At 36.1% G+C, this 27,852-nt stretch overlaps 1 protein-coding gene across 1 annotated transcript in view; it reads right to left on the reverse strand.

The window, feature by feature from the left end:
* The window catches only part of CRPPA (CDP-L-ribitol pyrophosphorylase A), a 408,855-nt gene that overhangs the window by 197,574 nt on the left and 183,429 nt on the right, over nt 1-27,852 (reverse strand). The window lies entirely within an intron of this gene.

A 27,852-nucleotide genomic window follows, 5' to 3' on the forward strand; every position in this document is an offset into this window, starting at 1 on the left:
TATTTATTGCTACTTTAATTAAATATTATTAAATTTTTATATTTATAAAAATAAATAAATAACTAATATTAAATATTAGTAGACATACCTTTACTGATAGTAAATATATATTTCCAAATCTCTCAACAGTAATTCTTTGGTTCACCATCAAGATCAAATTCAAGTAAGTAAGGTCAAATGCTGAAAGCTAGACTTTCAAACATAAGGCTAAATTGAAAGTTCATCCAAACTTAAAAATGTCCAATTAGCTTGCAAACACATAGACCAGACATCTATCTGCTAGCATGTACCCTCAAAAGGGTCTGTTTTAACTGTTGCTAACATTTCACTTCAAAGTATTCCAGGTAGGGCTAAGCTAGAAATCTAGTCTTAATTGTTGACTTTTAATAGACAATAACTGTAACTTGGAAATACTGCTTTAAGTAATGTATACTGCAGAGAAATTAGTATTGGAAGCTCTTTTCGGCATTAGGAACAAAGATTTAAGTATAATGAAGTCTGCATCACTGCGTTATGAATCAAGTAACTATAATTAAACCATAAGCATTCCTCAATAGATTTATTCCATTTGACTTCCTCTGGATAACTCACAATGAAAAGAAATCTTCCCCAAAACACAGGTCTGATCATGCTATTCCTCCAGTTAAAAATTTCCAAAGGCCTCCCCTGTCTTTATAAACAGCAAATTTTTGGTGTGGCTTTTACAGCCAATTCAATCTGGCAAACGCATGGCATAGAACAGAGGTTTTCAAACATTTTCAAGAATGAGAGCCCTTTTCAACTTCAAAATTGCCGACAGATTGCATACCACCCAGCATGATCATGATGGAACTTTTGATATTTATCAATTGAATAACGCATAATTATGACTTTAGTAATGTCTACATTCTTTTTATCAATAATGCATATATTTAAAATAATTATTATCTACAGAAAATTCTGAGAGCAAAATAGATTTGAAGACCTTTGTAATGACTTTCTTGCTCATTGGTGAGGAAACCACTCCTATAATGAAAAGAATTAGAAATTTCCTTGGCACAATATGTGTTTTTACTATTGTAGCTCCAATGTGTAGCACTCTGCTTACAGCATGAGTGTGCTCAATATTCAAGCTTAAACAATGAACAACTTCTGACCAGGGTTCTAGCCTTAGTTACAAGGCTTGCAATTTCCCACTAGCAGTTTCCTCTAGTGGACTGGCTCTCCCAAGATATCCACAATGGGTCCTTCAAGCCTCTGCTGAAATATACTACCTTCTTAATGAGGCAAACCCTCACGTGAAAGTCTCAGTGCCCCCTAACTTACTCCAGCTATTTTTCCCCAAACACGTATTACAATATTCTCTAAATTACTACAGAATTTTCTATTATTTTCACTGTCTCCTACCCACTAGAATGCAGGCTCCACAAGCTCAGAATCTTTCCTGTCTTCTGTTTCCTGGTGCCTTCCAATCTTCTGAAACAACACCTGGCACAGTGTTTTTTTTTTAACGATCACATCTTTGACACATCATGCCATCTTGTTGATTCTGATCCTTCATCTATGAAGAAGGAATGAAAACTCTCCAACCTGCCCAGTTGTTTTGGACTGACGCTAGATTGGCTATGAAGACATCGTGTTAGATGTGATCAACATTTACCATCACTGACATTAAGCACAGCAGATTATCCTCCATGACGTGGATGGGCCCCTTCCAATCAACACAAAGCCTTAAGAGCCATGACTGAGGTTTCACAAAGGAAGGAGAGTTCTGCCTCAGAACTGAGGCATAGGAACCTTGCCTCCTTTTCCAGCTTGCCGGCCTCGCTACAGATTTCAGACTTGCTGGTTCTCACAATTAAGTGGAAATCTCTCTCTCTTTCCCCATATATTTTCTATTGGTTCAGTTTCCCTGGAAAACCCTCATTAATATAATTAAGGTTTGAGGCACCTGAAGTTTTAGGAACAATGGTAGCGACATGCCTGCTTAGAGGGGCAACGGCAACGTGCACAATTTAAGTTATTGCTTAAGGAAACTACTTTTGAGACATAAATCATGCACTAGAAAACACAAAGATATTAAGTGTAAAGTTTAATGAGCTCTGACAAATGCAACTGTATATCCACCATCCCCATCAATATACAGAACGTTTCCATCACCCCATTGCCTTTTTCCACTGATTTTTATTGCCATAGTTTTACCTGTCATAGAACTTCACAGAAGTTCACATATAAGTACTCCTTCATAAATTTTTTTTTAAAGCTTTCAGAGAAAAAGAGTGCGAAATAGAGCGAGAGAGAGCAAGTGCATGCGCACTCAAGAATGAGGGGGGGGGGGGGGCAGAGGGAGAAGCAGACTCCCGGCTAAGTAGGGAGCCTGACACGGGGCTCCACCCCAGGACTCTGGGATCATGACCTGAGCTGAAGGAAGACACTTAACTGAGCTACCCAAGTGCCCCTTTCATAAATGGTTTCTAATGCTTCACATGTTGTTTTTGAGATTGAACTATGTTTTTGTGTTTGTGTCTACAGATTTAGTTTTTAACTTTTATATTTAGGTTTCTGGTCTTCTTGAATTTCCTTTTGTATCAGTGAAAGGCAGAGGTAGAGGTTCAGCGTTTTCTGATAACTCTTTCCAATTGTTTCAGAAATAGTTGCTGAAAAGATTTTCCTTTCCCTATCAAGTCACCTTGATGCCTTTGTAAAATTCAATTGCCTATTTATGTGTGCATCTATTTCTAGACTATTCAATTTCTCTTCTTCACACCAATTCTACAGTTTTGATTCTGTAGGCTTACAAGCCTTTATATCAGTCAGAGTGAGTCATCCAATTTTGTTCTCTTAAAAAAATAACTACAGCTATTCCAGGCCACTTGCATTTCTATATAAATTTGAGAATCATTTTGTTATTTTCAAGAATAAATGACTCTTGGTATTGTGATTGGGATTGCATTGAATTATAGCTCCTTTGGTAGAAAACTGTCATCTTGACAAACCATAGACACAATATATATCTCCATTTATTTAAGTATTAATTTCTCTCAACATTTTGTAGCTTTAAGTATAGAGATCTTCAACATTTTTCTATTTCTAATTTTTTTCATTTTATCATGCTGCTTCATTATTTAACTTTAGCTTCCAATTTTTTGTTCCTAGCATATGAAAATAAAGTTGATTTTTCTGTATCGACCTTATAACTACAGAAACTTAATATTCCTCTAAAGTTAGTTAACTATGGGACTTTTTCAATACTTACCAAAAACTTGTGGAATATTCTACATAGCACAATAGAGAAAATATTGTTTTATCTCTAATGTAAAATTGCTTCAATAAACAACTCTATTTGTAATTTGTGATATACTTAGTACTCTCAACCAAAGATTGCTCACAAATTAAAAGATATAAACTTAACATAACAATTCCACTTTAACTGGTTGCTCATATAAGCTTAGAAAGGTACTGAATAAACATTTTAGTATTAATGCCATAAATATAAAAGGGGTTAAGTATAAATCTTGTTTTAAAGAATCTTCATAAATCAGTAAAGTAGCACTGTTTCTGCAGAGGAAGGACAAAAATATCTCAAGGCACAAATCCTCTATGCTTATCCCCTTGTGTGCACAGGGCCATTCACTGTGCATTGTCTTCACTTATCCAAGATTCTCTCCCCCAACTCTCTTCAAGAATTTAGAACTCTCCTGACCTCTTTGCCACCAACACTAACCTTCTCCTTCAACCAAACAGCAATGAATTTGACTTGTTGCATTGTGGCTGACTGGTTGATTTTACTAAAACTAAAATACTCTATGAAAAAGAAATGACCGGGAGCAGACATAATACCTGCCCACCTATGACAAAAAATTCACAAGCACGAAGATGGAGAGGCAGAGTGACATAAGGGAACAAACAGGCCTCAAAATCACGATTCCCTTCGAATCTGTATTTTTGTATCCTTTGGGTAAATACCTGATAGTGTAAGTGCTGGATTGTAGGGTAGCTCTATTTTTAACTTTTTGAGGAACCTCTATACTATTTTCCAGAGTGGCTGCACCAGTTTGCATTCCCACCAACAGTGCACAGTTGTTCCTTATTCTGCACATCCTCACCAACACATGTTGTTTCTTGTGTTGTTGATTTTAGCCATTCTGACAGGCGTGAGGTGATAGCTCATTGTAGTTTTGATTTGCATTTCCCTGATGGTGACGATGAACATCTTTTCATGTGTCTGTTGACCATCTGTTTGTCATCTTTGGTAAAATGTCTGTTCATGTCCTCTACCCATTTCTTAACTGGGATTTTTTGGGGGGTGTTGAGTTTATTAAGTTCTTTGTAGATTTTGGATACTAACTCTTTATGAGATATGTCATTTACAAATATCTTCTCTCATTCTGTAGGGTGCCTTTTAGTTTTGTGGATTGTTTCCTTTGCAGAAGCTTTTTATCTTGATGAAGTGCCAATAGCTCATGTTTGCTTTTGATTCCCTTGCCTGTGGCAACATGTCTAGTAAGAAGCTGCTATGTGGCCGAGGTCAAAGAGGTTGCGGACTGTGCTCTCCCCTAGGATTTTTGATGGTTTCCTGTCTCACATTCAGGTCTTTCATCCATTTTGAATTTATTTTTGTGTATGGTGTAAGAAAGTGGCCCAGTTTCATTCTTCTGCATGTTGCTACATGAACCCTGATGTTTATAGCCGCATTATCAACAATAGCCAAACTATGGAAAGAGCCATCAATAGATGAATGGATAAAGAAAATGTGGTGTGTGTACACACACACAGGAATATTACTCAGCCATCAAAAAGAATGAAATCTTGCCATTTGCAACGACATGGATGGAGCCAGAGTGTATTATGCTAAGTGAAATAAGTCAGAGAAACACAAATAACACAGGATCTCACTCATGTGGAATTAAAAAAAAAAAAACACAGATAAGCATATGGAAAGGGGAAAAGAAAAAAAGGAGAGAGGGGAAAAAAATCATAAGAGACTCTTAACGATTGAGAACAGAGGGTTGATGGAGAGAAGTCGGTGGGGGATGGGCTATATGGGTGACGGGTATTAAGGAGGGTACTTGTGATGAGCATTGGGTACTGTAAGTGACAAATCACATAATTCTACTCCAGAAACCAATATTGCACTGTATGTTAACTACCTAAAATTTAAATTAAAAAAAAAAAGAACAAAAAAAATCACATGAGGATTCCTTTGCCAGCCCTGGAGGAAAACTAATTCAGGCCTTTTAAGCTATGTTGTAAGTAGAGAGGACTATGAACATAGGCCTTTATTTCCCAGATACACCACCACTGTCCTGAGATACACATTATGGAAGCCTTCTACAAGTGCATAAGACACGGCACTTTTATCTCTGGCTCCTTCTAGAATATGGAGCCTACTCTGTACAGGTAGAAGATGAGCCTGCAAAAGAGGGCCTCTCTTGACAGACACTTCCTACTTCTTCCCCCAAGGAGATGTTATACATCCACACATGTTTTTGTTAGCACTTATTTTCCAGTTTCAAGTTCCCTTACCATGTCTATCCACATTCCTTTGCCTCTTAACCTTCTTCTCAATTTGATTACAAGGCTTCTAAACAAAGTAGTAAATCATGGAGCTATAATCTCTGTCATCAGAACTACATGTATCAGAAAAGAGAGAGATCTATGGAAAATATTTCTCTACCCCAAGGAATCTAGGTGACAAAGAAAACTAATTTTGAATTCACTTCTTATATCATGTTTAATTTTACTGCAGTTTTCATGAGTTTTGTTTTTTTATTCAAGTTCCATGAATATAAGGTATACTTATACTTTCTCTTAATAGTGAAGATAAAGGGTACTGAAGATAATCATGACCAGGTTGAACAGTAGTCTGATCTACCTTAACACTCTGAAACTTGCACAAACTTTCACAATTATGCTCTTTGTGAAAAAACACAAAAAACACTTTGTTTTCCTTTTGATGGTTTTGTTTTGGGGGGTCTGGGGGGGAGGTGGGGTGGGGAGCACTCTCAAGAATAAAGCAGCATATTACCTAAAGAGCAGAAATGTTTGCAGCTTGAAAAATTCCCCAGGTCATCCTGATTGGTTCCTGCACTGACACCAATTATTACCACACCTCACAAAGCATCATGGAGGCAAATTAAAAAAAAAAAAAAAAGGCATGAAAAACACTATTTACAATATTCTTTGTAATATACAATTAGGAGCCCAACCCAAAACAAAGTAAGCTACACAATGATCCCTGGAAGCAAAGATAATTAAGATAAGCAGGTAATTAACGTGAGCAGTATTAGAAAAACAGTGTTATGGCTCCCTAGTACTCTCTGGAATGTATCCCACCAAGCCAATTCTGGCAGTGAAACAAATCAAGTACCTAAGAACTATTTTTCCTGGAACTAAGTATCTCATAGAAGTTTTGCCTTTTCAACAGGGTTACTTTTTTAAAATGACTCAAAATTTTACTCTAGTTCTTTGAAAAATTAAAAACTGTTTTTTTTTTCCTAATATGGCCTCACGTGCGCTGATCAAGGTAGCACAGACCAGCAAACAATCTCTCTGGGTCTTGATATGCCACAGCCAATGTCAGATCCAAATGCAGAGACAGGCCTTTCCTAGAGGAGTAGAGAAGGGCCTCAGCCTCCCACCTCTAGGATGCTGCAGAACAAGTCCTGCCGAGTCCTCAGCTTCACTCAGGCCAGGAGTTAGAGACTGAGAATGTTCAGGGATGCCTGAGGTGGTCAAGCAATTTTAATATCTTCCTCCTCATCCCTGGGGCCAGGCTGTGGGTACTGCAGTATAAAAGCCTCCTCTCCTTGATAGGCCATTTTCCTACAGGCTATCTTTGGGCTCTCTTCTCCAAGGCCCCTCCCACCCTGCACATCCATTCTTGCCACTCCACGGGAACAGACCATTTGCTTCAGCTTTATTTCCTGCTCTTCATTCTGTAAAAGCTGATGACAAAGCCTGGTTCTGGGTTTACAAGCATACCAAGGCCAGGATTACTTTTGTTCCTCCCAGGTCCATACTCTATCATCAAGGAAAGACCCTGCCAACCTCCATGCTCAGCATACCCTCAATAACCAAGAAGGAGAGATTGGATCGCAAAATAATCTAGAGAACTTAAGTTTGGTTTTTAGGATAAATCAGAAGTCCACTAAATGTTAGTAATGTAACATGGCTTTCATCTGAGAGGAATTTTTTAAAGAAACTCTTCTACTGAGCAGGGCACATTGTGGTGCATTTGAGGTCCAAACCCAATTCAACCACTTATTAGTTTATGGTATAAGGAGTTAAGTTTCTAGGTCTGAGACTCCTCAACAGTATACAGTGGAGGTATTAACACCCATATCACAGGACTGTTCAGAAGTTACCACAAGAGTGTTTACAAAAGTGCCTAGAGCACACCATGCTCAGAAATGTTAGTCTTCTTCCCATCCTCTATGAATGGCTAATTTTAACAAATGCCCTTCATTTACAGGGTCACTCAGCTAGGTATGGGCAAAAGAAGAAAATAAGATAAATAATCAGAGTTAGTGGGGTTATCTTCAGAGAATACTACAAATACCATGACCAAGTTCATTCAAGAGAAATGCAGTTCTGTTTTCAAAATAATGTAGCTGATCAAACTTCAAAGTCTCAAAGAAGTAGAGTCTCTCTCTGCAGACACTCAGGTTTGAGACTCCAGAATTCTAAACCTCACTGTCAGCAAGAGTCCCCTTCACTGATCAGATGAGGTCTGTTCCCTTTACATCAAACTGGTCACACAAAAGTAGCCATCACTCTTGGTTACATTCTCCCTGAACAGCAAAGACATCAAACACTAAATTACTCTCAGAGTTTTGCTGCTGTCTCCATAATAATGTCTCTTATAATCTAATGGTGTACACTCTTTTAACATGCGAAAAATGCCAACCCTGCTGATTACTCAAATGCTGACAATCATGTTTCAGTGAAATACAAAAGACAGTCTATTGATCTGACAACATAGCTGGGAAAACCCTTTTTAAAAAGGCAAAAACCTACCCAACCCAGGTGGAACAGAGTAAGGGAAACATGCTAAATGTGACACACCCACATCATGAATACACCATTGTGAATCTGAAGAAAGCTTGAGGGCACAGAAAGAAAACCTAGCTATGAAACCCCATCACACACCTGGGAAGGACAGATGATATTGTCAGGGGAGGGAGCTGGGGACTAGGCTGATGGGGGCATGGTGGTAGCAGGCTTTCCACGGTTGCATGGTAAAATTGTATATGGTTTAAGTTTAAAATCACATGAATTCACTTTCCTCAAAAAAAAAAAAAGGAATATGTTTGTAACCCTTAACATTGCCTCATGCAAAAAAAGAAAAGAAAAAGAAAAGAAATTTCAATTCAGGAAAGCACAGCTCCTTCATTCCTTTAGATGTCAAATTAATAATATTCTATTTTCTACTGGAAAATGAGAAATCCTCTTTCATTTGAATTTTGTGTAATATAAAATAATGAGAACTGCACATAAGACTCTGCCCACATCATTGTACTAGGAGATGACAAGGCTCTAGCAGGGCTTCTAGTAGCATTAAGGCCATGCTCCTAGGATGACCCCAAACCCCTCTTAAAATGCCTAAGAAAATAACAATGTCAATAGAATTTACTGCTTGTTCTAACCAATACCAGAGGAAAGGCCCCTTAATTTCCCTTTACAGCATCTACTAAAAAGGGCTTAAAATCATGAATCCTTTCTCTGTTCCTTTGAGATGCATGTGTATCTCCTACAAGTCAAGAGTGTATTTCTCAAGTCCTTCCCTTTATGTAATCATCAGGAAGAACAGATCATTAATCTTCCAGACTCTGTTGGGAGGACAGCATCCCAACAATCAGCAGCAAGCAGACACATCCGGACTAAGGACATTTATGATGACATCCTTTGTAACTTTTTACTTGAACCCCACTCTCTGCTACTCCCTACTCTTTCATTGTCCCTTTGAATGTCCCAGTCACCTCTGCACAAATCAGAATGGAGCTCAGCTGTTTCTCCTACTGTCAGGAGGAGTTACCAAAAAAAATCTGTTTTCGTCGCTTTAACTGATGTCTGGTTTTGCTATGTGTAAAAATTATCTCTAAAGACCCTAATTTTTAAAATCCAGATTAGCATCACAAGACAAAATTTCCCAATAAAATAGATGAGAACTAATCAAAGAACTAAAATACTTAATTGATGGCCATAAATCTTCCAATAATTCTATTAACACAAGTAGGCCACATAGTAGGATTCTAAAGTTCTAACTCTGTAAAATGAACCCAAAAAGAAAAAATTCTGTAAACAAAAAGTAAAATCATTTTTATATTACCATCAAAATAAAATTCTTCTGAATCATACTTCCATGGAGAATTCCAATGTTTTCTGAGTATATGCTCAAAGCATAAATTTTTTTAAACGTCAGTAAAGATTTTTCTCACTTGAAGTAGTTTTGCACTGATTATTCATTATGACAGATTCTTAATGGTGTTTCTGGTTTCCAGATTTTGTTATTTTCACGGACCCAAGTCAATCACACATTCCATTCTAATTTATTCCAAAACCATCACCTAAAGATCTGTAAAATGTCCAAAAGAAATGGATTTATTTCGATGGACATAAATATTTTTCTATAAATAAATGAATTTCTATCACTTCACATGAGTTCTTGTGCCAAAAAGCAGCATGGTTATGCTTAAATACTAAGAACACATTCCTCATCATTACAGTGATTTGCAGTGATTTAAATCCATGCCTCAGTGTGACCAAAAATTGTTAAATGTCATGGATGCTGAGAAGCACTGCATCATAGTAGAAATTGGTAATGTTCATCTACAAACCTCAAATCTACATAGTATTTAAAATTTTTTTTACATCAGGAGCCATATTTAATTACATTAGCTACATTATAATGAGCATCTAGAAATACTATAAACATGATCTATCTGAAATATTTTCTGTATGGCATTCACATTCCTACAAATTCAAAACACTTATGAGGTTCTAGAATGATTCAAGACATAGAGTTTCAACTAAAAATTTAAGTTACTGCCTAACTTGATTTCTAGATACCATATAATTAATCCAGGTGCATTACCTTATGTTATCTTAGGATGTTTTATAAGTCAATTAAAATTTTTCTTGCAAAAAATCTTGAAAAAACAGTATAAGACTTTTTCCAAAATATAAGTAGCATGTACATTTAAATTCCTAATATTGTGAAAGATTAATAAATTGGCATATCACCAATTCCCTCAAGCGACAAAGCAGCTACTTGACAATGAACGTTCACACGGTAATGTGGTAAGAAAACATGCAGAAACCTGAAACAGAAACATCTAGTACATAGATATCAAAAGTTGTTGTTGCTTAATAGTTCACTAGGGAAAGGTTAGTACTGAACTCATCGCAATTACAAAGAGTTTCGTTCTCCATTTTTAATTACTGCTTTTATATTTTCGAAACATCTTTCTCTCATTACTTTTGAGCTAAGAATGAAGAACAGAAATAGAAATACATTAAAAAAGCACATTAATTCATGGTCAATGAAATAGTAATTAGAGATCCTATAAGAAAGGGGAGGTGAGGAAGGAAAAACACACACTCTTGTATAATTCCATTTAATAAAAACTAGCATTTAAAGTTTGTAAGTTTGTTGCTTTTGTGCTGAAGTAGAAGTTTACTAGTATGTTGATTATACAGCATATATTCCTGAAATTCTTGAGGTTTCTACCGAGATAATCATATTATTTACAAATATGGATAGTTTTTTTTTCTTACTTTCCAATCCTCTAACCTTTTATTCTCTCTTTCACCTTACTGCTCCAGTAGGACATCCAGAACAAAGTCGACCAGAATAGTGATTATGGCCGTTCTTTTCTTGCTCTTTTAGATGCAACTTTCCTAACACATACTCAGTTTGATGTTTGCTTTAGTTTTTTAGTAAATGACTTTATCAGGTTAAACTATTTCTATCTCCAGTGAGTCAGAAGTTTATTATGACTGGGTGATGAATTTTATCACATTTTTGCTCCAACTTGAGATATATTTCTTCTTTAGTTTGAATAAATGGTATCTTATTGTATTGGGCTTAACAATAAAAGATCTCTGGATCCCTAGAATAAGCCAACTGGCACTTACTTATGAATGATATTGACCTACACACTGGAATTTATTCACTTTTACCTCTCTATAAATTCAACTGATAACAAATATATGGTTTAACCACTTTTCTGTGAATGTTTTATACACTTCCAGGAATACAACACAGGTGTAGCCTAGACACCAACCAGAGAAGTATAGTAAACAAGGATACTTCTCAATTTTATGATGTTTTGATAATACTTGCAAGTATTATGTACATCTTTGCATATTACGTTAGTAAATCAGCATATTGGTATCGAGGTACTTACTTCAAGCACTATTCCCGATGCTAGAAATAAATCGGTAAGCCAGAACAAAACACACATATGCACATAAACACACAGACACCCTTCTTGGGGTTCCCATTTTAGGTAAGGGAGATGGATAATAAAATATGTCACTGTGCAGCAGATGGTTTTAAATTGCTGTGGAGAAGAAGTATGATAGGTGATGAGTACTTGCGTGGTGGAAGGACAAAGTCAATACATATTCACTACTAGTCACATCTGGAAAGAAATCAACACAATAAAGGCAACCAAAGTTAAATATTATGATAAACAGCATAAATATATGGAAACTATTATTTTTCTGGAAAAAAAGAAATTATGGAAAGAATGATAGATATATAGAAAAGCAGTTTTCAACCCATTTCCTTCCACTGCAACAAAAATAAGTAATCATGTTCACAGGGTCACCTGTGAACCTCTCCCTCCTCTACCAAGAACATGCTGGAATGAAGGTAAGACAAATGGGTATTACCATTATAGTGGCTAATGGTTTTTATTAAGTAAAGTCAATACTTTCTAAACTTGGGAACTATTTTCAGCAATATGTAATTTAAAGTATGTTTCAGAAGGGGCTAAAAATAACTGGTTGGCAACATTTCAAGAACAGCCTGCCTAGCTGTACTCTAAGATCTCCTCAAAATATGGTATGATACTCTGTAATTCCACAGGTGAGTAAACAAGCACCCAAATTTACATCATGAGGACACAAATATTTAGTGTCTTTATCTTACATATTTATGAAGATAGAAAAATGCCCCAAATAATGAAACATCTTAGTTCAGGCTGCTGTAATAAATTACCATAGGCTGGGTGGGTGGCTTAAACAACTATTTCTCACAGTTCTGGAGGCTGGCAAGTCCCAAGATCAAGGTGCAGGCAGATCAGTATCTGTGAGCGCCATTTCCTGTGTTGCATATTGCTGTCTTCTTATATACACACATGGCAGAGGGTAAGGACACTAATCCCATTCATGATGGCTCTACCCCAATTACCTAATTATCTCCCAAACACCTCACTGCCTAATACCATCACACTGAGGGTTACTGTCTCAATGTATGAATTTGGGGGAGACAAAAACACTCAGTCTATACTATTAACAGATACAGAATTTGGGTCTGTCCATCATCTATTCCCCATGCTGTACAAAATGGCTCCACAATTTTCTTTTGGGAATGTACCCACTCCTTATAGGCATCCATGTTGTTTGAGTGAGCTGACCTGGCTTCAGAGGGGGGCATATTAACTAAGCCTGTTAAAAGAATGGATATCCACTTGGGCCACAATAATTGAATCAGAAAATAAAGACATGTTTTATAAACAAGCTTAATGAAAGCAAGAACCAAGACTTTTGGCAAAAATATTGGGATAAAGACCATCTTTTCCATGGAGTTTACTAAACTAAAGGAATATAAACTTGTAACAGTTGATGGTTATATTTGATACTAAAAAAATTACAGGAGACACCTGTCAGAATGGCCAAAATCAACAACACAAGGAATAGCAAATGTTGGCGAGGATGTGGAGAAAAAGGAACCCTCTTGCACTGTTAGTAGGAATGCAAACTGGTGCAGCCACTGTAGAAAACAGAATGGAGAGTCCTCAAAAAGTTAAAAAAAAGAAAAACAAAGTTACCCTATGATCCAGTAATCACACCATTTACCAAAAAATACAAAAACACTAATTCAGAGGTATACATGCACCCCTATCCAAATTAGGGAAGCAACCCAATTGTCCATCGACTGATGAATGGATAAAGAAGATTAATACACACACACACACAATGGACTAGTACTCAGCCATAAAAAATGAAATCTTGCCATTTACAACATGGATAGAGCTAGAGTATAATGCTAAGCAAAATAAGTCAGAGAAAGACAAATATCGTTAAGATTTCAGTAACACGTGGAATTTAACAAACAAAACAAGCACAGGAAAAAAAGAGAAACCAAGAAACAGACTCTTAACTACAGAGAAATGATGGTTGTCACCAGAGTGGAGGGGGGTGGGGAATGGGTGAAATAGATGAAGGGGGTTAAAAAATACACTTATTATGATGAGCACTGAGTTGAATCACTTATCGTACACCTGGAACTAATGTAACACTGTATGTTAGCTATACTGAAATTAAAATTACATTAAAAAATTACGTGAGAATAAAGAATGCAGTTATTGGGCATAGGCAGGGGTGGAGGAGAGACAGACAACAGAGAGAAAGAGGAAATCTCCCTTTGAACATCTGGGTCTGATAAAGCCTAAAGCCATGAGTCTTAGATTTGTCAGTCATATTGTTATAGCAATTTGTATTTTTTTCCTGACATTTTCAATTAAGAATTCCCAAATGATAAACCAAGTAGTTCATCAATTAATTCAACAGGCTTAAAACTCCATTCTACTGTGATCTTTCCCCAATAAATTTCCTTGAAACTGACATAAGTTGCATTTAAGTTTTGAAATAAAATTTTGTTCCAAAAGCATAATACTGAAATCTATACATTAACAAAGCTAGTAGCTTCACACACATGTATTAATGGCCAATGTTTCAAATACAAAAAAAAAAAATCACTTTTCAAAATTTCAAGCTAACTGGTAGAATATTTAAAGATGAAATTAAAATTCATATTTCTCTGTTATGTAACAAACTGTGTGGGAAGTGTATGTTTATTTTACAGCTCATTAAAAATTATCAATCTGTTTACCTAAGTTATAATTTTGTAATTTGCAAACAGTCTACACTTTCCTTTTCCAAACAAAAATTTTACTGAGCTTAGCATTTTGACTAAAAACTTTTATGTTTCCCTTCTAAAATATCTTAAGCATCTGAAAAATATATCACATTTGAATTGAGTCAAAAGTGAACCTGAATCAAATTAATATCCAAATAACACAAACCAATTAAAACTGTGGGTGAGAAGGCATTAAGTTAGCCGTAATTGAGCCACCATATCTAAGCCAAACTTTGGATACTTGATCAGACAATTTAAATGAAATGCCATGGAAAGAAAAATTCCCTTTCCTTCATAAGCCTTGCTAAAGTAAGGAAAGCTATAGGAGAAGCAAATTTAGTTTCTTAAACTTTTCTAAGACTTCTTTTAAAAAACCATAACTTGGTAAGCTTTGGGGATTTTTACTGATTATTTTCCTTTATTGTACTTTATTCACTATGCTCAAAGGCCGAGACAAGATCACTTTCTGCTATTTTGTCTTAGTACATATGCCTTCTTATTAAGTAAAGTCCCTAAGATCCACTGGCTGAAAAGATCTGTAATCTCAAGCACAATATACAGGGTGCTAGAAAGGGAGAGGTTTCCCTAGAATCAGCCCTGCTGGAAGAAGGCAAAATAATTATTTTCCCATTGCTGATTTTCATGAATTTACCACAAGGGTCGCATCTGCTATTGCTTAGCTAACCTCTGGGAAACACATACCTGTGGAAATAACTGAGCTCTAAAAAGCAAAAGTGATGCATTTTTAACACCCAGTTAACCTGACAGAGCTCCTTCATTGAAACCTCTGCCTGTCAAATGGATAAAGTTGTGGTCCGTATATACAATGGAATATTACTCAGCCATCAGAAAGGATGAATACCCAAATTTTGCATCAACATGGGATGGAAGTAGAGGAGATTATGCTAAGTGAAATAAGTCAAGCAGAGAAAGTCAATTATCATATGGTTTCACTTATCTGTGGAACATAAGGAATAGCAGGGAGGACATTAGGAGAAGGGGAGGGAAATGAGATGGGGGGACAAACCATGAGAGACTACGGCCTCTGGGAAACAAACTGAGGGTTTCCGAGGGGAAGGGTTTGGGGATGGGTTAGCCTGGTGGTGGGTATTAAGGAGGGCACGTACTGCATGGAGCACTGGGTGTTATATGCAAACAATGAATCATGGAACACTACCTCAAAAACTAATGATGTACTGTATGGTGACTGACATAACATAATAATAATAAAAAAGAAACCTCTGCCTGAAGGCAGGGATCTCAGCCACCATTTGACTTCCTCAAGGCCCCTTACAAAGGGACTAGCACATACTTAAAGACAAAAACAAAACGTCTTCCTTTCCAAGGTCTTAAAACAATCCGCAAAAATTTGAGGAATGGTAGGAAGCATTCACTTGTGATTTACTTGATTTAGGAAAATGTATTTGTGAAGAAAATCCACGTTCTTGTGATGCTGTTGGCAAAGGCTGGTAACCTTTTAATTTATGAACAAACCACAAAATGGAAGGCACTACTTCAGAAAATACACATAGAGGTTTTTGAAATTTTATTGGCCAGATCATTGTTGACAATCATCAAGACCCTCCTCAACTGTGTTTATACAGTTGTTCAAACTGGTTACTTTTAGGTTAAAAATGTAATGCCTTCATTATTAAAGTTGCTATCAAGATTCAGAAGTATTTGTCATTGCATGTTTCAATTGTTGCACTTTGATCAGCCTATTTTGGGAAGATTTTATGTAACATCCAAATTTAAAAAAAAATTAAATTTAGGGAACATGCCCATTCTCTCCATGGGCCAGAATAAATAATTCGGTAACTAGATTTTCCATAATTTCTCATCCACATTTTTAGACTATTTCTACTCATAAAGGTCGGAAAAAAGAAACTGGTAGGTCTATGTCAATACTGGACTTTTTGAGAGAGAGAGAGAGACCACCCTCACTGAAGAGCCTAAATCCTTTAATTGCAACAGAACATTTTGAATATTAAGTCAGAAATTTAATGGGTAAGAGGATTAAGATGGTGAAGAATACGGCACATTTTAAACCCGTGTGTGTGCTATTTTTCCTATTTAAAATTCAAAACTAAACAGATCAAGTCAGAATCAAAGACATTTCCCCAGTAGACAAGCAAGAAATGACCTGATTTTTCACTACAAAGGAACTAGAAATAACACAGTATAATGCAGATGCATCAGAAAACCATAAATGCACACATTCATACATTAATATTATATGTAGCTTGCTATTTAACAGTTTACATCTTTTCCCAAACATATATCTTCACTAGAGAATCAAAATGTTTTTGCTTTCTATCTTTTTAGTAAGAAGAGAGTAGGGGTGCCTGCGTGGCTCAGTAGGTTCAGCATCTGCCTTCAGTTCAGGTCATAATCCCGGGGTCCTGGGATCGAGCCCCAAAATGAATCGGGTTCCCTACTCAGCAGGGAGCCTGTTTCTCCCTCTGCCTGCCGCTCCCTCTGCTTGTGCATACTCGCTAGCACTCGCTCTCAAATAAATAAAATCTTAAAAAAAAAAAAAAAAGAAGAAGAAGAGAGCATAAAGTTAGCTCAAACCTGAATTTAAGAACATACCGGTATGTGGCAGGTATATAGATTAGTTTCATGGTCCCTATTTTAACACACTTCACCGTGCCCCAATTTCAGCTTGCAAAAGTATGTTAAAAAAAAAAAAACACCTTTTTTTTCTTTTGTTCATTTTAATGAAAAAAGCTTTTGTGGTAAACAAACAAAAATAGAGCATGTCCTATAATAAAAATCTTTTGTGCTCCTGAACAACCTCGTAAAAAGAAAATTGTTCATATAGCTAATCTGTGGCCTAGTTAAAAAAATGTATTATGATTTAGACCTTTTAGGCCATAAAGACACACTGAGAATAATTTTTAAAAAAACAGAGTAAGAGACTTACTTTGTTTAAAGAACATGTTTAAAAAACATGTAAGAGAGGGCGCCTGGGTGGCTCAGTTGGTTAAGCGACTGCCTTCGGCTCAGGTCATGATCCTGGAGTCCCGGGATCGAGTCCCGCATCGGGCTCCCTGCTCAGCGGGGAGTCTGCTTCTCCCTCTGACCCTCTTCCCTCTCGTGCTCTCTATCTCTCATTCTCTCTCTCTCAAATAAATAAATAAATTCTTTAAAAAAAAACATGTAAGAGATTAAATTATGTAATTTTAGTTGAAAAGTGGTAAATTATCTATGTTACTCTTTGAACAGTATTTCCTTCTATATCCTAATGGAGGGTTTCAGTATGATACTGTGATTAGGAACATACAAAATATAAACAATAACAGAAGCCGAATAATAATCATGAATAGTGTCTCTGTAAAACAACTGTTTTTTCTATCCATTAAAATTCAGATTCTAAAAGTGACTGTAGGTACATTGTTACCAACTCATTTCCTAAGAGCATTAGTATATAATTGTCATTAGGCATTCAGTAAGAGGAAGTTGAAGCTTAATTAAGATAGATTTCCTTAAAAGTTGTCAAAGGTGAGTAATGAGATGGATGGAAAACTAATAAACCTACCATTTTCCATACACAAATCTATTTGCTAAACATTACTCCTATCTCCCTGATTCTCAGTGGAGAAGGTCCCTCTATCTTTCCATTATGATCATAATCAGAAATGCTGATAGAATTCTCAGAGACAATAAACACATGTTCTCAGTTTACAAATTATCCTCGTTCCAAAATAGGGACTAGGGCAGAAAATGAGGAATTCATATAGAACCAACTCTCATTCCAGGAAAACGGCCTTTAAATAGTTTCTGGTTTTAGAAATATTACCTTTAATTCTCAATGATATGAAATAGCTAATAGTCAATATGCCCAAAATATTTCAAAGTATTCAGAGTTACCGCCATTGGCTGAGAGTGTCAAATCTTCAAATACTTATTTTGACCTCACATTTCTCTTACGCAGTTTCACTTCTCACCCCACTTGTTATTTTCAAGTCCTCCAGCATGCACGGGATGTTCTCCACTCAATTCAGTTAAACATTGCAATTTTAGAGTTCTTTGTACAGCTGCTTCTGAAGTTTGGATAATTAGTCTTCCATAAAATGAAAATAAACAGGGAAAGATATTTCCCTCCAATGTTATTTAAGGAAAATCTACATAAAACTCGGAGCATATATACAACACATTTTATTTCAAAGGGCTGAAATAATGCCACATACATTAGAAAACCTCAATATTCCAGGGACTAATTATTTAGTTTGCTCTTCTGGCCTGCTTGCCCTGTCTATTTGTTGTTGTTGTTGGTTTCATTAGTCAAAATATCAGAACTTGGACAAAGACTAAAACTAAGTCTTATTTTCAACTTGGCATTGATATTAGTAATATAGCAGTTTTACAAGGGGAACGGTTTATAGAAAATCATGACTCTCCATGAAGTTTCTCAGTATTTTCTATAAGCCCACAAATGTGTCTTCTCTGAAGATTACCAATAGGATGTCAGATTCATTGGATTCTTTTTATTTTCTTTAGGCTTCCTACAGCACCTCTCTTTTCTGGAAACTTATTTCCAAGCCTCTAAGACACAACACTTTGGGGGTATAAGCTCTTAATGTAACAGGTCTCATTTTCAAAGAAAACATCACCATTTTATAGCTATTAATTGGTAATACAAGGTTCACTAACCTGAACTAAGATAGCTTATCTATAAACATATGTTCCCCAATGTATTTGATATGGATCTGACCTAAATTAAGCTCTTCAAAACTACTATAAACATTAAAATACATTTCCAGGTTTTGGCTCTCCATCTCCCTGATATACCAACTCTAGCTGTTATTACCTTATTCACATATCAAGAAAGTGTATGATCATATGTACATGTACGTATATTACATATTATATATAGTGTACATACATATATATATATATATATATACTCATATGTATACATGTATGTTTTTCATTCAAACAATTCTAGCCCTATTTAGGTTACCAACCCCTTAATTTACATGGGGTATCAAGAAATTCTTAACCTTAATATTAACACTCTGGTATTCCTGTGGGGGACAGTGTCTGATTTGACTTCTAATGATAACCACCTGCAGGTATTCATGCCCCTGTGTCATCACCTTCCCTGAGTGTAGATGAAACCTAATAATTTGCATCCAATGGATAGAACACAATAAAGTTGATGGGATGTCACTTAGTGATTATGTCACAGAACAGTGACTTCTATCCTGGTCCTCTCTCTTGCATGTATAACACTGGGAGATACTCTATGAACAGGTCCCCAGCCACAAGCTTGTGAAAAACTGAGTCCTCAGTGCAACAGCTCAGAGAAATCGAGTCCTTCCAAAAGCCAGCTAAGTGAGCTAGGAAGCAGATTATTCCCAGGGGATCCCTGAGGTCACTGCAGTCTTGAGAAAGGCCCAGAGAAGGTGAAACCAGAGGGACTATGGATAATAAATGTTATTTTAAGCCACTAAATTTGGGGATAATTTGTTATGCAGTAATACCTAACTAATACACTATTGAAAGGAATAAGTCCATTAATTTTCCACGGCCATTTTCATTTCTAATGTTACTTCACTTATTCAAAAAATTAAGGGGAGGTCTATACCAGAAGTTTGTATCTAATACTTCATTTCCTCTATGTTTGTTTAAGTATAATAGTTTATTGAGCTTATTGCCACTTGAATGACTCTCATAAGTATACCCAAACTCCCTAAAAAGTTTTGTTTTTCAAATTCATACAATTCTGAAGAGACATTTTATTTTATGACCTTCAAATTTTCCCAAAGAATGACTGTCTAAACATTAGAAGCCAAAACAAAATTGAAAGTGAAAAATATTTAGTCTCAAAAACATTCCCACAGCAAAAAAGCCTGATTATTCTGAACAGGGTATTATGGGTTTCTGTAAACAGATTTAGTACTGCATGTTTGGTATGCATGCCACATGATTCAATAAGTACTGTGTGTTCAGTAAGTAATTCCTACTTAAACTACAAGTAATTGCTCATTGCAGGAAACGGAGTCTTAAGTCTAACCTCCCCCAAGATTAACATTAAAAAGAAAAAAAAATTGATGTTCTGCTATTTGATAGCATACGCCTATTCTCTAAATGGTCATGCACACTTAAAGGATGACTCGTCTAGAGGACACAGAGCAAATGAGGTGTATTTAAGAGGGAAAGAGTGGTACATATTCAGGTCTTTTGGCACAAAAGTATCCTACAGGAGTTGGACCTGTTCATATAGTTCTTAATGTTTCATTATGAATTTAGCTGGGGTTAATTACAAAGAGATTCATCAACAAGAATGTTTTCTGGATGTCCTTTACAGTACATGCAAAACATTCAAAACCCAGACAATAGAGAAGGACAACAGTATTTTACTCATCAAGTAGAGAGATCTGGCTTATACTTTGTGACAGAAGATCAATTTACACAGCTTTATCTCATTTAATGTTGTTGCCAAACCACTTCATTTCACCATTCCATATCTTATTTTGGAGGCTTACAGAAGAATTCTCTTTTACAAATAATTATTTTTTAAAAACATAAAATTATAAACCTGCTTTGGTAACTTTCTTCCTTGCTTATAGGCCTTCCAGAGCCATGGTTGTAGTTGAAGAAAAAGTGGCATTCAAGAGCAATGAGAAGGTCATCGAGCTCATTCACTTTACCTCCTGACCTATCCAGGAGCTGGATTTTCTGCTTCGGCCAAATGGATCAGTCCTTTCCAATGGCCTGATCTTGCGAAAAATACTCAATAAGCCAAACACCGTTTCCAAAGTCCTATTTCCCACTGCATCAAACCCAGTATAAGGACAGCTCAGAGAAGAAAGGAGACAGGAAAATGGATAGACTAAAATGGTACACACTCCCTGCCATACTAACATGGATGGTGATTCCCTCCCTGTTACAGATTGGATATGTGTGTTCCCCAAGAATTCATGTTGAAGTCCTAATCCCCATTGTGATAGTATTAAAAAGTGAGACCTCTGGTTGTGGATTAGGTCATGAGAGTGTAATCCTCATGAATAGGATTAGCATTGTGATAAAGAGAGACCCCAGAGAGGCCTCACCCTCTTCCGTGGCATGTGAGGACACAATCAGAAAATGGTGGTCTACAACAGCAAAGAGGGTCTTCACCAGAACTTGACTATGTGGGCACCATGATCTCGGAATTCCAGCTTCCAGAAACATAAGAAATAAATCTGTTGTTTATAAGCCACCAAATTAGTGGTATTGTTATAGCAGCAGAAAAGACTAAGACATTCTCCTCATTGACTTTTACTTTGAGGTGTCAAAACAAAAAACAAAAAAGAAATAGTTCACTCTCTGAACTACAATGAAATATATGAACTACAATAAATAATTTCTCAACAAAATAAATATTAGTATGGGTAAAGTTTATGGTCACATAAGGAAAGAAAATCCAGGCTCAGTTTCAGAATTTCCCTGTTAGAGTGAGAGACAGTGATGGTGTCACATGACAGAGACTGCCCACCTGCTAGGTCTCCATCTTCTTATCCAGTGGACGCTTTAAGAATTTGATTTATGCATTTTACAAATGAATAATCAGAGGCCTACACACTTATATCACTTGTTGAAGGTCACATAGCTAGTTGTTTCCATTAGACAGGATGATGCTAATTTAGATCAAGAAGTAATCAGCTTTAATAGTTTTAGAAAACTCTTCAACCACGTACCTGTGTGCTTCTATCTCTAAATTCTTGAGCATGTAGAATGCACAGATTAAATTAAAAAACTGCTATAGGACTTTATACATTTTAGAGAATTCATAAATTTTATTATCATAAAAGTTGTATAAAATTTTATTTAAAAATGTATAATTGTGACAGTTAGATACCATACAGAAAGCCTGGATGTAGGCAAATGACAAGCCCTTGATAGTAAATACAATGTGTTAAAGGTGCTCTGATTTCAACCTAGGACAAAATCCTATGACCTAGATTGATGCGGCTAACCCTGCAAAATGGCTCAACCAACACATTCTCCAACCAAATTCCACCTTTTATTTCCATGCTATAGACACTACAGAGTAAAAAAATTTACATTGCCTCAGATTCTGTTTTATCAATGTTCTACAGATTCTACTATACACATGTAGGAGACTTAAAAGGTGGCCGTGAGCAGGTTGGCTTGGTGCCATAAACAGGGAAACTAGGTCTAAGGCAGAGACTGTATTTTCTGGATCAGCTATGGTAGAGTTTCTATCTGTGGTTCCCTACCATCCTATGTACCCAGAGTTGGTAATGGGAGGCACTTTTACTATCACAGTCCCAGAGCAGCTTAGCATTTCTGCAATCTGCACCGTTCTTGACTAGGTATTATCCAGTTTGGTTCCATGATTCTTTAGAAATTCTATAAGCTACAAAAAATAATTCTTTCAATTAGATAATCATGGGTACATTTTGTTTACAACTAAGAACCTTCATCAATAGAATTGCCCTATTAGCCAGATAGCTTGTGATTGCTTAGAATGTTTGTCCTTGATAAACAAGAAGAGAGGATCTCACAGTTAGCTTAGAAACTTTCTCAAATTGTCATTCTTCATTCCCTTACTCAACTTCATCTCAACATTCCATTACTGCCATCTGGTATTCCAGAGCCTCCTCAGAGGTGACAGTCCCTTATAGATTAAAGAGGGTCAACAGTTGATTCCAATATGTCAATATACTTAAGAACCACTGACCTCATGCAGTCATCCAAATCTGGTTCACATTAGACTTTCATCAGAGCTTGAACTTGTGGAATATATAGAGTCCCAGGTACAAGCTCGATCTACTGAAGTAGATTCCCTGAGGTACAGACGAGGAATCTGTATTTATCAAATTCCTCAGGAGACTATAATACTGCCAGCTAAGGACTTTTCCAAGAACCAGTATTTAGAAGCCACTGGCACAAAAAATCATTCATTAGTTGGGCCTAATGTAAGTTCATTAAAACAAACTTGTATCTTCCTCTGAGAATAATGGTAGATTATTCAAGCAAGAGAAAGTATACGAATCTTCAATCTGGACCTCAGGAAAATATCTACTAAGATATTTCATGATACCTTTGTGAAGAAGGTGGACAAATAAAGCTGAATGCAAAACTCATTTGGGTCGGTTAGTCAATGGTACAATGTCTATCCAAAAAAAAAAAAAAAAAAGACACTTACCAGTGGAATAATATCCTTCTAACCTAGAAGCTTCTTCTGTGAAATGGTCAGTATAGTTTAGCTATTGTTACTAAACTATTACAGTATTGTTACTAAACTATTACAGTAACAACAAAGTTTATTTTTCATACTACACATCCATTGTTAATTTGCTGGGAGCTCAGATTCACAACATTTTCACTAGGGACTTAAGCTTGAAAGAATGTCCATAATTTGCAAGATCTCTAGTGGTAGTGAGTAGATAACAGATATATCAAGTTATATACTGACCAAATGAGAAACTGTTTTCTACTCTCAACATCTCTGGCACCAAATGTGTGGACTTTTATTTTTTCCCCACTGAACAATTCTGACACTAGCTACCTGGAGTTAGCACAGAACATACAGGTTAAGGGTTCAGTCACACAAGATTGTCTTCCAGTTCATATGGCAATCCAGAGCCATCTGTACTACTAACCAACAGGTATATATAGATCAGGGGATCCCAAACCTCTCCTCTTTGCATTTGATAATTTGTTAGAATGGCTCACAGAACTCAGGAAAACAGTTTACATAATATTACCAATTCATCAGAAGAAATATTTTTTTTAAAAAATATATACTTGTAAATGCCTGTCTTATAAAACAAAGTCATGGGACACCTGGGTGGCTCAGTCAGTTAAGCGTCTGCCTTCGGCTCTGGTCATGATGCCAAGGTCCTGGGATTGGGCCCCGCATCGGGCTCCCTGTTCAGTGGAGAGCCTGCTTCTCCCTCTCCCTCCCACTCTGCCTACTAGTGCTGTCAAATAAATAAAATCTTAAAAAAACACCACACACATATACACACACACAAAGTCAGGATAAAAATATTGTAGACTTCAGCAAAATTAAAACTGAAAGCTCTAAACTATGGGCTTGAACAGTTCATGCCAGAAATATTAGGTGTCTATAACTTCACTACTTTATCATCAGATACAGATTTGCAAATAATTAGAACAGGTTCCCAAAATACATCATTGTGTATCACAGCCTTCAGTGATGACTTGCATCACAAACTTAGAATAATAGGATGAAGAGTAATATTTTACACATAAATTTAAAAGAATACTTAAAAAGGGACTAAGATCCTTTATGTGGATTAAGCTATAAAACCTGGTTTTTAATTATTCATAGTTATGTTTGTAGAGTTATTTTAGAAAGAGGAATAGGACTTGATTTAAATTCATCTAATAAATTATAAGGGCAAACTTTATGCTACATTTCTAGTCTAGAGCATAAATTTCCAGTCTTTATTTATTTACAACTTGAGAAATTGAGCACTAGATAATAAAGTCAGGAAACTTTATACTATACATAAATGGTCAAGCCAGCCACTTGATCCAGAAGTCTAAGATTAAGCTACCCATAAAGAATCTATTTTAAATGATTAATTTTTTGAGGCCAGCAAAATATTTTAAAGTCAATTTTGGAAAAAGTTAATTTGTGCTTTACTACACTGATATAGCTAAGGAAATAGCATATTCAGTAATTTCACAAATAATGTCTTTGACCAGAAAAAAAAAATGCACACATGTGGAGCATATCTAGAGTTAAGTAAAGGATCTGTTGAAATTTCTTATATCAGTTAAGAATATATGGAGAAATGGAGTTGAAACATTATACGATTAGATGCATTTGTTGGTAATTGAATTATCAAAGAATTATCAATAATTGATCATGGGTAACACTGCAGAAGATTTAGAGATATTCAAGAAGGAATTCTTATCCTTTTCCAAATCAATTTCTTCCTTAAAGGTGTACACAATTTGGAATTACTCATTATGAAGAAAGTGTGACTAATTAATCAGAGGCTTTATTATAATTCCAAAAAGATAAAGGACTGAAATGTAACTAATAAGTTGAAATTCACCAAACACAGAAAGTCCTACATGTGTGTAGAACTCTACAAAAACACAAATAGAGACTTAACCGCAGCTTATGTGGTCCTATTTAACTATAAATATCATATACATCACCACTGTGAAGGAGCAATCGAGCCGTCCAGACCATCCCCATTACCAGAGATACTACATACATAAGAGTGCAGGTCTTCTTTAAACTAGAAAGACCGTATGTCTAGCATAGACAATGAAGCCAATACATTGTCTCATCCAAGGAGGAGTCACCAATCAACTGAGGCTATGTCTTATGAAAAATGGTTAAAAATCTTTCCAGATTTCACTGTTCTTCATTTCACTGATCAGAGACTGAAAAGGAAACACATTAACTGTCTACAACAACACCCTAATGGCTATCACAGCGATGGATTGGTTTAGGGAACAAAGTCCAATGTATGAACACTATAAAAAACTGTATCTGACAGCACCTTGGAAAGCACAAACCGACACTCTTCTCACTTAATAGTGACAGAAGCTTTACCTTAGTAATCTTCATGTTCTTAGTATTGATAAAATGTTTGTCAAATAGGCCCTGAAAATTAAAGATACTAATTTAACTAAGTCAAAAAATTAGTACTGAAGTAAAAGGTAAAAGTAAAAAAAAAAAAAAAAAAAAAAAGTGAAAGACTGTTCAGAGGTAGTGGTTTCTTTATGTAGGGCCTATTCATGAGGACTGTATCCCAAAGTTTCATTTAGAGAGTATTAGCCTCAGAGTTGCCTATGTTTAAAGGGCTACAGTAGAAAATGGAAAATGATATCCCCCTTGTCCCCAATTTGCAGATACGAAATGTTCATCAGCTTATTAAGAATTTGCGAGAAGCCCTCCGTGGAAGACATCTGTTTAACTCTATTCACCGATGCCTCCCCAATTGTTTAACCATAGTTCTTTAACGGCCTATCTAATGAACATCGCAGAATCCTTTGGTAAATGCTCTTTAAGGTGGAATTCTGCTCTGGACATGTCCTGGCCTAGTAAGAGTCAAATGGCACCTGTGTCTTTAAGGACAAAAGTAAACCCTATATTTTAAACATTCTTACACATTTCAGACATCTTCACTATTTTATTTTTAAGAAAAAAGCAACATTCAAGTAAGCTATCTTTGCTTCTTAAAATGATGAGAGACATATTTTGAAGGCTTAGCAGGGTCATTTTCTATACAGTCTTGATAGCTAAGTAGACAGATTGCTTAACAGGTCCAAATTTACTCAAAATAATAATGGTCAGCTGCAAAGTATAGGCTCCAAAAGCTCCTCCTTTTCAACAAGACCACTTTTCCAGTCACAGGTACAGAGTCATGTAGATATGCAACTCCATGGCATTCATGGGGAGAGAATGCCAGGTCTGGAGAAATGAACAATTTTGTTGCAAATATGAACTCCACAACAGTTGTCAGATTTAGGAAATAAAAACACAAGGTGCCCAGTTACACTGAATTTCATGTAAGATAACAAAGAATTTTAGTGCAAGTATGTTTCCTGTAATATTTCAGATATACTTGTACTAAAAATTATTGTTTATCTAAAATTCGCATCTCACTAGGCATGCTATATTTCATTTGGACCATACTCTCCCACTGGAATATCAACTAGGGTGCATACAGACCCTTTGTGTTTAGCCTAAAATACAGGAAAAATAAAGTCCCAGGGACTGTATGTGCTCTTCCATTTCTTAGCTTTTGAGATTTTTCTCAATGAACTATTTTTATAACTACATAGTGTAGCATGAGTAGTGTGCATCCATGACTCCTTCGCATGGCACAAGAGAAATAACTGATTTTTCCAACCACAATAATCTGGAATACAACCAAAGACAATCTACTGAAGAAGGAATACTTTTTTAAAGATTTTATTTATTTATTTGACACAGAGAGACACAGCAAGAGAGGGAACACAAGAAAGGGAAGTGGGAGAGGGAGAAGCAGGCTTCCCACAGAGCAGGGAGCCCAATGTGGGGCTCGATCCCAGGATGCTAGGACCATGACCTGAGCTGAAGGCAGATGCTTAATGACTGAGCCACCCAGGCGCCCCAAAGATGGAATATTCTTGAACAAAGATACAGACCTGAGTTCTTATTCTTACTCTTCCAGTTATGTATTGTTCTTGGGCAAGTAAGTGTATCTCTTCAGGCCTTGGCTGCCCTGACTTCAAAAGCCCCTACAATGCTAATATATTATACTTCCATGATCCTAAGTAAATTCAGCTTTGCCTCATTCTTGATGACTAACCAGAGTCCATACTTCTATATTATGGGAGCACAGAAAACCACCTCAAAGAAAACCAAGGAACTGGCTAAAAGATGGTCCTTATACTTAATTAAAATCCATTTGTTTCAAAAGAAATGTTGTTATCTTCAGGCTAAAAGGGTACCTTAAATATTTCACAAATAATAACTGTTATTCATCAACAATACATTCCTTGGTCAGTACAAATCACTTTTATTCCAGACCAATAAAAACCCCATTGACTTTTCGACTTTCTTGATTCTTATGGGGTACCTCGAAGACACTACAAAGCATTCTGCAATTTCAATAAAAGGTATCTATGCACAAAGGGCAAATCCATCTTCCCTAACACAGTCTCCAAATAGTTTGATTTAAATAGCATTTCTTTGCACTAAGACTCTATAATGCTAATTCATTTTG

This window comes from Callorhinus ursinus, unplaced genomic scaffold, assembly GCF_003265705.2.
Source record: "Callorhinus ursinus isolate GAN/ISIS: 27379988/994484 unplaced genomic scaffold, GSC_fseal_2.0 scaffold12, whole genome shotgun sequence".
NCBI classification, from domain to species: domain Eukaryota; kingdom Metazoa; phylum Chordata; class Mammalia; order Carnivora; family Otariidae; genus Callorhinus; species Callorhinus ursinus.